Here is a 13,485-nt window from a genome sequence, read left to right on the forward strand (position 1 = left end):
ATTCTTCCCACAACATCTCACCATCTGTTCCCCACATCCTTCACCAAAGCACCAATAGTTTCTTGAATTGGTGTCAATAAAAATTCAAAGGTACTGCAGTTAATGATATATTAGTCCTGCCTGTGCTATTGCTAAAAAAAAAGCAACGACTATTTTGACAGATCGCAAAACATTCTAAAGTTTTTTTTCTATTTCCTACAATCATTCTGAAGCAACGTGACATTCTATGTGTTCTCTTATTCCTAATGCAAGGGCCTGGGGGCTGTTTAGCTTGTCACTATGTTTAACTACTGCTCTGGAGCTACCGAAGTACATTACCGGTAGTTACAACTCATGAAAAATACAGCGACAAAACTGCTAGTGGCAGAAACATTAAACTCTCTTGTTAGCAGCCACCCCCATGTGGCACTTTAGCACTAGCAAGTTGTTTATTATGTTCTGTGCCAGGCAAAGGGATTAAATAAAGTTCTTAAGAATCAAAGTATTATAAATACATGAAACAGAACAGGTAGCACAATTTATTCTATCAAATTTTTTAAAAATGTTTCTCCTAGTATTTAGTTTTGATGTATTTTTGCATCTTAGATTCTTTTAAAATTAATAGATCACGTAAATTTGTTTCTAATGTTCTAGTCTAGCAAGGTCGGATGGACAACAGCACTAATGGGTGCCTACATCACAAGCTTCTGCAGTCACTGCTTGATGGTTACATCACCGTTGCTATGGCACTTAACTGACTATTAATTTCTGACAAAAGGTGATTATAAAACAGACAGCTGAATTCCAAGTAGATGTCTCAGTGCAGCTAGAGGGTATAGCATTTAAAATAAAAATGGACTCTACAGGTTTTCCAATTATTTTAAAGCATATTTCTGGTGAATAATTATGGGTATTTTACACACACACACACACACACACGCGCGCACACACACAGACATTAAAAAATTCTCCAATACTTTGCTTTACTAAACCAAGTGTACAAAAGTTACTCATTAAACGAGCATTGTAAATTCCATACAAGGGATCTCCCATAAAGAACAAACCTCTTATTTACCTTCTTTTTAGTAGTACTTGCTTATTTAAAGCAATCTTCTGTTACTGCCACCTTTGCAATAACTCTTCTTACCCTGGAGACAAAAAATGATAGAGTCTGATTGGTTGTTTGATTGCAGTTACCATGTCTCAGCATTTTCACTGGCACCACACAGCAACGTACAAATATAAATAAAACAGAGCGCTTCCAATTGTACTTAATGGCAAATGACTCGCAGTAAAGTTAATAGAAACAATGAAGTCACAGGACGGCTGCTTATCAGTACCAGCTAGTGCCAGGTATTCTCACAACAAGTCCAAACTGCTGTGCCTGTGTGTGTGTGTGTGTGTGTATGTGTGAGAAACACAGCAGATGAAACAATTTTTCATGTGATTATGCTTTCTAACTCCAGATGCCTCTGGACTTCTTTACAGTGCAAATCACTTCATGTATCACTGAACTTAGTCCTTTCTTCTTGTACTATAAGTAAAACCCATGCATACAGATTACACGAGTAAAATCCTGCAACACAGTAGCAAAATAAAATGGGTGGAACCAGGTGCCATCTGTAAAGGTTCACGCTACATGCTTCCATATTTATTAAATTAAATGAAAATGCAAAATGAAAGGAGGAAAGAAAATCTGTCTTTTTTTCTAGTTGTGTATACAAGCCCACAGCTTCTTCTCCCTGTATAATCCTCAAACACGAAACATCAATGCTTGAGCGAGCTGCCCTGAAAAGCAATGCTTTCACTGCATACTGCTTTTCTCTTTGACTTCAAAGTTTAGTAACAGCAACTGTTTCTACTTTAAGATCTCAAGAGACATGAAAAGGCATCCAAGGTGAAATAAAACAAAATCTGGCAGGAATCTTGTCTTTTCAGGCCTGTATTTCCCAACACTATCTCTCATTTATTAAATATCTAGCACAGATTATTGACATTGGACAGAAAATTTAGAAATAGAAAATGGTTGTAAATGTGAAATGGAATGTATGAAATATCATTTAGCACTCTGATTCAGTCGTCAGTCTCTATTAATATGCATATATATGAAGCCAAGATGTGTTGTATGCAATTCCTGTGACATCTTTACTTTGTTTCTCCCTGCAAGAGACTGGCTCGTCAAGATATGGTACAGTATAGTATTTTGCATTTCAATTTGCTTTGCATGGAATTGATTGAACTTTGTATACAAGAAGGCCATATTAAAATGTAGTTTACATTATTAAAGCCACAACTGACTGTTTTGAATAGACATATTAAAAATGGCATCAAAAAGTGTGGTGCTGGAAAAGCACAGCCAGTCAGGCAGCATCCGAGGAGCAGGAGAGTCGTTGTTTCGAGCATAAACTCTTCACCAAGAATGAGGAGGTGACCCAAAGGGGCTGAAAGATAAATGGGAGGGGGAAGGAGGTAACTGGGAATGCGATAGGTGGATGAAGGTGGGGGTAAAGGTGATACGTCAGAGAGGAGGGCGGAGCGTTTAAGTGGGAAGGAAGTTGGACAGATAGGACAGTTCAAGAGAGTGGTGTTGAGTTGGAAGGTTGGATCTGGGATAAGGTAGGGGAGGGGAAATGGGGTAACTGGTGAAATCCACATTGATCCCATGTGGTTGGAGGGTCAAAGAGGAAGAATGCCTCGTTTTCTGCCTTATCCCAGATCCAACCTACCAACTCGACACCGTGCTCTTCAACTGTCCTACCTGTTCATCTTCCTTCCCACCTATCTGCTCTACCCTTCTCTCCGACGTATCACCTTCACCCCACTTTCATCCACCTATTGCATTCCCAGCTACCTTCCCCCTCCCTCTCCCTCCCCCCCGCAGCCCCAATCCCCTCCCATTTATCGCTCAGCCCCCTTTCTGATTCCTGATGAAGAGCTTATGCTCGAAACGTCAATTCTCCTGCTCCTCAGATGCTGCCTGACTGGTTATGCTTTTCCAGCACCACACTCTTCGACTCTGATCTCCAGCATCTGCAGTCCTCACTGTCTCCATGTTAAAATTTGCCTCTTGCATATATGTGGACACCTGCACAGTTAAATGTGAGGAAATTTCCCTGATAAATACATACTGCGACTATTCTGCATCTTTGTTTTTCTGAAGAGATGTGATCTGGGCTAAATTCTAATCTCAATGCATTTATAACCCACTCACAATACTTTCACTGGTGCAAAGCTAAAATTGGGCCTAAGAACTTTTAACTATTTCCACCATACAGCAGAACTAAGGAACCTTCTTGGGCCATGTCCTGAATGTAGTGGCTTGTTGACACATTGTAAGAGGCAGTTCTTTGCGAGCAGCATCCAAAGTAGTGTGCAGTCGGAATGAAAATACAGCACTAGCGGTGTGAACTCTGGAATGTCTGGTAATGACAAGTACTTCCATCTGTCTTGCCAAACGATTGAATGAGACTGGCACCACAGAGACTGGATACATATTCAGATGATGAGCACAGGACTCTGTGTGAGAAAAGTCACCATGAACCATGACAGACTGGGCGCTATGGAAATGGGACAGGTTAGCTCAGTCTGATTGGCCAAGTGTAGACCCTCAAATTGAGCTGATAGAAAAATACTACTGATGCTGGAAAAAATGGAGTAAGAACAGAAAATACTCAACAGGTCTGGCAGCATCTGTGCAAAAACAGAGTTAACATTTTAGGTCGACAATGTGTTCCTCTCCAACTGGAGAATGTTAGAAATGTAGACGGTAATTTTTAACTTTTATCCCAAATGAGATGGCTGGCTTTGCCTTGGAGTGGCAGAACTGGATGATAAGTCCAGTGAGGCTGATCTCAACATCAGGAGCAATAAGTGCTATCTTTCATGTTTTTCACAGACATCATGGCTAGATTCTCACCAGGTAAGTTGCCAACTGAAGGACGTAACCACCATGTTAACAGCCCAACTCGCCTCATTAATATTCAGGCCCCCATCTTACTAAACTCGCCAACCAAGCTAGACACAGGGAAAACGTGACCACAGCGAGCACCTGACAGATTTACCTTTCTGCTTCACACAATCAGCCAACACATTGGACACCAGGCACCAACATCTCAGAACACAAAATATGGGCACCGGCCACATGCACCCTATATTCACAGGCATTGATAACTGATGTGCCCAGCCTCAGCGGTCTCTCAAGATACATCTCTGATTCACTTGCAGGATGTTTCTGCTCATTAATACTGCACCTCAAGCTGCACTGGTAACTATCATTGTAATGTCGCAGTCTGGACACTATGCATACAGAAACATGCCTCCAGCTCATATAGTGGACAGCACTGCATTTCTGAGCTCTTCACTTGCTATTAATGCACTCACACAGCCTCCAATACCAGTTAAGGTCCTCTCTTGGGCACTCAAGAGTCAGGATTCTCTCCTCATAATGGCCAAGGAGCCAAATGATGGGCCACACACTTGACTCCTTCTGCCCTACTGTGGGCTGTCTTCTTCATGAAGTGAGAAGAGGCAAGTATTACAGACAATGAAAGTAGATAGCACAGCTACTACTGTTTGTGCAGATGGGAAGGTGTGCTGAGCAAGTGAGTAGGCAGCACATAGAGGGCATGCAGGATTAGTAGTCTTGGGGGTTTGGGTGGGTGAGAGCAAGTGGATATGGTGTTGTGAGCAGTATAGAGTACGGACCTTGCCAGGAGGTTGGTACAGTTGCAGATTCAGGCTTAGTGTGAAGAATCAGAGAGAAGATGCTGGAACTTACCCTGACATTCTTCCTGCAATTCTACACATTCATCATGATGGCTGAGACTACTCTAACTTTAATGGAAAACTCTAACCAGGCTGACATCACATCTACACTGCTGGTCTTGGGAGAGGAGGAAGGCCTGTGTTGGCACCACCCTATCCACCACGATCTCCAGGTGATAGGGCAGAGATCAGACATGAAAGACACCATAGGTTAATTAATGAGTGAGTTTGGTAAGATAAGATTAGTTCTCATGGCGACAAACCCTCCAAAACCTTAAACTCAATTCAGGCTTAACCAAAGAAAGGTAAATTACTCTCACTTAAGTGGAGGTCTGAGCTGATAATCACTGGCTAATTGATATATGCAGATATGCAAACATTTGTGCTATAGGAAGTCATATTAGTTAATAAGGCAGCTGCAAGAACTGCACAAAATTCAAACTGGCTGTTATAATATAGGCCTGCTCTACTACAAAGCTATATGGTCTCTTTTGCTGCATCTGCATATAGCCTGCTCCTCATCTCTGTGACTCCAAACATTCATTAAGGAAACATTTTCTTAAGTAATGGACAGGTCAGATTATTAGAAAAAAAAGTCACATTTAACTTCCCAGCCATTTATGTGTCATCCTGAAGGGAGAGACCTTCAGTGATTAGTAATTCAAACTTAGGGCTATCCTGTGAGTATTGACAAAGCTTACTGTCAGGGAGGGGATCAAAAGAAAGCTAAATATTGGCCTGCTGCTTTCACCACTCTGCTCCTTCACCTAAACCTTAATGTTTCTCACTCAATCGTTATATTGCTGATGCCTAAATATAAACTTCGAGTTCTTACGCACATATCCAAAGTTTTGCTCAATTCTGCATCGATACAAAGAACAGACCAAGCTGAATGAAAGTTATCTTAGTTATTCAGTTAGTGTGGCAGGAACAGTGTAGATTTTCTAGTGATCTTGGAAGATTTGGCTATGAAGTTTTCCCTTCATCCCTATTTTACTTCCAGCAACAGAAAGGGAATAAATGTAATGACTGAGAAAGAACGTGACCCAAGTCACTCTAAAAATGTTTGGCGAGGGTTATGTCCCACCCTTTTAACTGTTCTAAATCCCAGGCTTCTTCCTTAAGTTTCTCACCCACCCCAATCCCACCCCCCAACCCCCACCCCCCACTCCCAACTCATTGCACATCTGTTGCACAAATGTAAATTTTAGATTCTTACATCCATCAAGAGGGCCCAACAAAGTTTAAAGTTATCCAAATTAGGTAAAACTCAGGTATTTGTGAACTAATTGGAGTTCTCTCATTTCGGGTCCCTCCGAGTTCAGACTCTGTTTGCAGCTTATTCCTTCGACTACAAGTAGATTTGTAGAAGAAAGATGTCATGCTGTTTAAGATTTCAGATTGAAGGTATGAGCAAGAGCAAATGGGACTAGTTGGATGATTTATACTTCCTGAGTATAAACAAATGGTTTGAAAATCCATCAATAATATTGTAGTGTTTGTAAAAATAGAACTATTTTCAGTTATCACCAAATAACTTAAACAACATGTAAGGCAACCAGCTGTTTCATTTTCTGTTTCTCCTACAATCCAAGCAGAGCAGGATTTGTTTTATAGGAACCCATTTGTAGAACTTGAAGCTAATTGTATTAGCTGCAGTGCAAAGACAGTGTAAGTATGCACAGCAGCAAAACAGCAAAGAATTAAATTGTCCAACATAGGCATTGAAATAACGACATGGTTGCTCTACCAATGACTTTTTTAAAAAACTGCCACTGTGATCAAAATGAAAAAAAAAGCTTCTTGCAAAAAACTCACAACCTCAAACTCTGCATAGCGCCTAATGTGCACTTTGCTAAGTGCACTACCACGTGAGATATTTGAGTCAATCTCTGAACATCTGTTGGCCTATAATTTCAGACAGCAACCAAGTCATGACACAGTAGCCACAAATATGCAACTTTAGTACATATGTACGTGAGGGGATGGGTTCCTTTAGTTCAAGTGTGGACATCTTATTTGTCCTCACTGTTATAAACAGTTTTTTTTTGCAATAGTCACAAATCCCCTTTCAGTGGAAACTTAAAATGCAAAAACAGATCCATTTTGTCACTACTCTGATTAGAAACAAGAACTTGATGCTGGCTGCAAGGCCCATGTAGTGGCTGAAGCATAACTAGCTATGGATGTTTCACCCTGATGAACAAACAAACAGGAACTCCTGAAGGTTGGGCTGAGCAAATGTTTTCTTTTAACTAACACTTTAAGGGTTAATTCTCACATGATGCATAAAAAGAGCAAAAATGTATTTTACTGTATTATCTTCAAATGTACAGTGTACCTGTAAAAAGAAAATTATATATGACATTTGAAAAGCACCAACGGAAAAAAAATGCATTAAAATTCATACAAAATCCAAGGCAATCGTAGGACATGCACTATCCCATATTAATAGTCTGACTATTTCTTGAGTCACAAATCAGCAACTGAGTTTACATTGCGCAAATTCTGGTGAGTACTGAACTCTGGAACTACTTTAATTATCCGATTCCAATGATTACAAAGTAAAAAATGCAGACCTTTTTTTCTTCTCAAATAGTCAAGCAGCAGTTGTATCATTTATGAAGATATGTGCCTGGGGATTATTAATTAACCTTGGTATTTGTAGAGCATTCCCCTGTTTTCATACTACATTCAATTTGTTCAGATTAGCTGATTTACAAAATTGATGAGTTTTTCAGCTATAAATACACTTTGGAAACACTAGCAGAAACACAAGCAGTGCAATACAGAATGGTTTTGAACACAAGGTTGAAAAACTGGTCTGTTTCTTAATTCCACTGGAATATAGCTGCTGGGTGTGTCTTTTGTTGACCTTTGCTGTTGGGCATTTAAACATTTACATCTGCAAGGATTTTAAAGCGGCCCCATTTCTATGTGATACATTGTGCAATGCAATGGTTAACAAAAACAAGCCCCCAACTAGTATGAGTGTGAAATATGAAAGTGATGCAAATAATTATCATAAAGCCATTAAGTACTTTGATATGAGCAATCTCTGTCAATTGACAGAATATAGTACTATTATTGAATCCATAGACTGAAAATAATTTGGTTCATTTCATGTTATAGGACATTTTCAGAATTAGACAATGAAAAAAATTATCTTCCATCGAAACTGCAGATACAAAATGAGCGAAGTAACAGCTGAGTTCACTCCCAGAAAAGAACAGATCTAGACTGCACAAAATGCCCTATGCAAAACGGATAACCTACAGTGCCATTATGCAAAGACTATTTTTATGGATGACTGTCTCCCCAACAACAAGGCAGCAGCTCTGTCAGTTCTGTTCTATAATATCAGGTTTCCAAACTGTGGTCCTGCTACTCACTGCATCACAGACTAACATCTCTAGTGTGCTATTAATATCAATGAAGAGCAGATTCCATTTCCACGTAAGAAAATCTTCATGTTACAGTAGTCATTCCACTGAAGAAACATAGTCAGAAAACAATATTAACTGGTGGTTCTAACTGCCTCAGACTGCTGTGTATTATCCTTTTCAAGGAGAGTGCACAAAGGCAGCTTTATCATGAATGATACTACAGAAGCAGGACTTAGCAATGGAAAAATAATGAACCAGTTTGGTTTACCCATTTATGTTAAATGGCTACAAACACTTGGACATATGCTTTTAAGCATTCCTCGAAACCACCTGCACACAAGTACACACTGTCCATTCCTGAGACTATAAGCTACACAGAACTACTCAAGTACGCTTCAGAAACTTCAATCTGTTAGCAGTATAAAGCTGATGAATATCTTTTCACACTTTTATCCAAACAACAAAAAACGTACTGAAAATATAACTGCAACAGCGCTTACCCATTAACTATGACGCGAAAAACCTTTTGATCGTACTGTAATCTCCAGGGGCTGTGACGCTGAGTTTTTTTTTAAAACTAACTACTTCAATATTCAACATCAACTCCAACACACTGCAGTATAATGAAGGACTGAAGGTATGTGATCTAAACACAACAAAAGCCACTGCTTTGCTCTACATTAAATATTCAGGAAGAGGCCCCTTTGCATAAACACAAACAGTCAGCAAATGAGCAACTGGTACAAGTCAGCTGCTGGCTGAACTATCTACCTGTCCTACTTTTGAGGTGAAAAGTCACTGAAATGTTTGTGATTATCCTAAATGTAAACTAAGCTCTTTGCCTGACCAGTAACTTACTGTTCTCTCTCTGACAATCCAGTCACTCTTTGATCCCACTCCCAATGCCCCAGTTTAATTTTTATGCATCCTTTAAATTTCATCAATGCATAAAAAATGTTTTCTGAGTGGCAACTCAACGACCAGAGACATGTGAATGCTACATTCCAGCCAGAATATCCAGGCAGTCTGAATCAGCCAGTCTGAAAAGCCTGGATCGAAACAAACAGAACAGAAACACAGCCCTGAAGAAAATCGGCTGCATAGCTTTGGCTACTGACTGATACATACTGATGTAAGGAGTCAAAGATGTCATTTCCATGCAAGCTCTACTTGCTAGAAGCAGGGAGAGAGTGGGACCTCTCAAAAATAAACAGAGTGTAGTATTTCAAAGGGAAGGGATACAGGCATTCCATTGTTGAAGCCAATTATCAGTGGAAAATAATAACAACAGATGGATTGAGAGTTGCTGACTTATTTCATGCACTCCACTGCTGTCCAACAGATGATGAAATCCTAGAGTCATCTCAAATAGTCAAACAGTCCTCAGTGCAAGGGCTCAGACTACAGATGGGGTCATTTTAGCAGATTTGATTCTGCCATATGTAATCTTTTGAGTGTTTTAAAGAGTGTGCTTTCAATGGTGGGCAGCTGCAACAAATGTCACACAGACAACCAGTTTTACTCCTACCTAGCCAGCAAAACAGCCCCCTCCCACTCAAAACCAAAATGCCACAAGTTACTTGTGTATGATGAATCCTTAAAGTATTGTTGTTGAAAGAAAAAAAATTAAGAATGGAACAAATTAGAATTTGATAAATTAATTGAGCCATAGGCTACAGAATGATGTCAAACACATTTCTACTATGCATTGAGTGCACTTTATAATTACAGTAAATAAACTAAGTTACAAAGTTCAGGCAATTTTAGAGAAATATACACACAGATCTTTAAGAGAACCTAACCACTTACCATAGATGGTGAGAGTCCATTGAAACTGCGTGACATTTTCTTTGTCTTAAAACTTTTGTAACAAATGTAAGTAATGTTTTGACTGAAATTCTTGCCATAACAGCCACATCCGAGCAACTGCTACTTAGTAGTAATTTAAACTGTACAAAGATAGAAAGAAGCCAGATTTGGTCCCTCGAGGCTTTAATCTATGGCAGCTATCCCTTATTCAACCCACAAAGGACAGTACAAACCACAATGGGAACTTCTGTTGGAATTATGAATGAGTCCTGAACACCCATATTTCAACGAACGGGTTCAGAGATAGATACATACCATAAGGGTTAGAAATGGAGAGAAAGAGGGGTTCCAGAAGCAGTAGAAATCAATGAAGCAACATAATTAACTTTTTAACCTGAGTCAGAATAATGCCAGAACTTGCAGGATTGCAGAGATATGGCATACAGCATAATCTCTCATTCACACATAACCCTACATCCATAAACTACATTTCACATCAGAAACTGTATTTCTGTACAAGGGCCAATAAATATAATAATGCTTGTATGTGCTCCACTGCTTTTAATATTAGTTGGGCTATCATCTAAGAACATTGCTTAAATAAGTAATAGTTCAGCGTACTCAAGTAAAAGAAAATCAACTGATTCCACAGGAGAAAATTTGGTTTATAGGTTGCCAGCTACCAGATTAATAGAATCTATTGTGAAAATGCCTTTAATTACTTCTTCTTTTTCTGTACAAAAGCAAATAACTTTGGCAACATACTTCAAAAAAAAGTTAACAATACAATTTTCTAAGTGTTACTAAAATAAATATTTGTTGAAAAGGTTCTGTTTGTTAAATGCATACCAAGCAATACAATGTTACCTTTATATCTCTGTAACTAAATGGCAGTAAACCATTACTTTACCACAATTGTTTTACAGCAAATGCTTCTTTTAAATGCAAATAAAGTAAGCAAACAGACATTCTGAACAAAAGCAGCTATTTTTTCCTTGATACAGTGCTGATCCCATCAATTACATATTACAGCCAATGCTGAAATGTTATTGTTGGTTAGATACGTGTTCTACTGAAGTCTAATTTCAAAGCTCTTCAAACATGTCTATGTCACACAATCCAAACGTTGGCATTAAAACTTTGACTGTTGCTGGTGAAGTGTCAGTGAGAGTCAATGACAGAATCCTGTCAACCACTGAAGCAGTTCAACAATGAAAGATGGTGAGACCTTGACGAGTTTCAATCTTTCAACTATGAAACAGCACAAAATCTGATAAACAGTGAGGCTCAAGAATAATGGATACCTCACAGTGCACCACAAGACTATAACCTAATCAAGGGGTTCAGGTGATATTATGAACCATGACAGTAAAGAGATAGAGGTCACATGAACTCTGCGATTAGGTTACTAACTTTAGCTTGTCCTACAACCATATATGATTCAGATTATAACATAAATAAAGGAATATAGAGTTCTACAGCAAAAATGTTTATGATTTTTGAGAGAGCTTCAGGCATTTCTTGCCATTTTCACAAGCATTCTAGTGTCGCACTGCAGTGGTCAATGATGTGTTCTGTCACAGACAAGTATTGCGCTCATTTGTGACATCATTACTGCAGGATGACTTACTGAAAGATAATGTGCAGCAGTTTACAGGAAAAGGCTACAAAAGGTTGACAAAAATACAAGTATTTTATCAATAACTGTCTCAAGAATCTGTGAACCAAAATAGACCTTTTTAAAAATCAAGTTCTAGGACAAAATGCAGTTTGAAAATTTCTATCTCCATTTGTAATGCTGAAGAAATACTGTAAGGCAAGCTTGTACACTATCTATTTTGCATTGCTGTGTGTACCTAAGATACTTTAATTGCAGGATTGTCATACATCAGTAATAGGCAATTACAATGCTTAATGTACAGGGAATCTTAATTTTTTTTATCTCTCTACCTCCCATCAATTAAACCAGAGCTAATAAAGGTCTGTATGGAGAATCATGAATACTGTTCAGGTGTATGATGCCTTAGAGGGTTCTTATGTCAATCAATAAAATTCACATAATAGGCACCGGAAGTAGAAGGCTGCTGTTCAGATGTTGCCCCATTACCTAATCACTTTACATGCAAGTGGTTTTGCCAAGAATTGAAGAGGTCTGGCAACAATGAAAAGATCTGAGCACACACAGCTTTGTTTCATTCAGTTTATGCAAATAATATGGCTATTAGCAGACAATTAACATTCTGAAAGCCCATTACTTAAATAAAGATATTTAAACCATACAAATTATAAAATGCATTTTCCTTCCTTTTTGTTGCAATCATGTACAATCAAGAATGATTCTACTGAATACTAGGTTAAAAACAATTATAATGATATTGAGGAGAAAAATTTTCTTGAAACTTCATTAAGGAATAACCACACGAGTCTATCTTACTTTAATATTTTCAATCATGCATATTTATTCCTTTATTCCTTCCTTCTGTTTACATGTAAAACTGTAACCCATTGCACACTGTGTTAAATAAATCCAATTTAAATAGCAATGGATCTGCAAGCTTATAACTATTAATGGATTAAAAGAGTAAAGCTACACAAGTTGAACCATAATTAAACTTTTACATTTGATTGGAGCTCAAAAAGCCAACCAGTTAAGAACTTAAGGATGTTCACGTCTTGGCATCAAAAATCAAGGATATATTTGTGGGGTACCTAAGATACTGAGCTATACTCTTTCCTGCTAGATTAGATTACTTACAGTGTGGAAATAGGCCCTTCGGCCCAACAAGTCCACACCGCCCCGCCGAAGCGCAACCCACCCATACCCCTCTACATCTACCCCTTATCTAACACTACGGGCAATTTAGCATGGCCAATTCACCTGATCTGCACATCTTTGGACTGTGGGAGGAAACCGGAGCACCCGGAGGAAACCCACGCAGACACGGGGAGAACGTGCAAACTCCACACAGTCAGTCACCTGAGGTGGGAATTGAACCCGGGTCTCTGGTGCTGTGAGGCAGCAGTGCTAACCACTGTGCCACCGTGCCAACTGAATAAGAACCTGGTGGACAGAATAATAACAAAGTGACTCTAGTATACAATTTCCGATTAACTGATATTTGTTACTTTCAGGAATGGAGTCAGAACGTTATTTTATCATGGGGTTTGCTACATTGGGTTACATGAAGAATAACTGGTAAACTATGGGCACATGTCAACTATAAAAATCAACCACCTCACTGCAAAGAGGTACATAGTTTGTAATTACATATGGCTATTCCGCACTTGTGCCGCCAATTACATAGTATTCATTACACCTAGTTGTCAGTGCTATAATACATCTGAGGTAACGCCTGCCTATCTTCTTTTATATGGGAAAAAAATTCTGTCAAAATAATGGCTTGGCTGATGTCACTTATTGTTATTTATGCATAGATGCTACAACAGCATCAGGTAACTCAAATATCCGAAAAATGCTAAACAAGTTGTGCTTCTCAGTCATTAGCTCTGCGAGAACAGTATCTCACTGTCTAGCTTACCATTGAAA

The 13,485-nt window shown here is 38.8% G+C and overlaps 1 protein-coding gene across 16 annotated transcripts in view; it reads right to left on the bottom strand.

Annotated features, from left to right (window-relative positions):
- Positions 1 to 13,485, bottom strand: part of foxp1b (forkhead box P1b) — a 478,263-nt gene that overhangs the window by 303,913 nt on the left and 160,865 nt on the right. For 13 of the 16 annotated variants that reach the window (XR_011962055.1, XM_072582560.1, XM_072582555.1 and 10 more), the window contains exon 3: positions 1,055 to 1,127. The exons of 2 other annotated variants lie outside the window; for them this stretch is intronic. The gene's annotated coding sequence lies outside the window, so the exon portion shown is untranslated. Of the gene's footprint in view, positions 1 to 1,054; positions 1,128 to 8,629; positions 8,651 to 13,485 lie in introns of those variants that run through there. One more of the 16 variants, XM_072582562.1, reaches the window with a different exon arrangement.

The sequence above is a fragment of the Chiloscyllium punctatum genome, chromosome 12 (assembly GCF_047496795.1).
Source record: "Chiloscyllium punctatum isolate Juve2018m chromosome 12, sChiPun1.3, whole genome shotgun sequence".
NCBI lineage: Eukaryota > Metazoa > Chordata > Chondrichthyes > Orectolobiformes > Hemiscylliidae > Chiloscyllium > Chiloscyllium punctatum.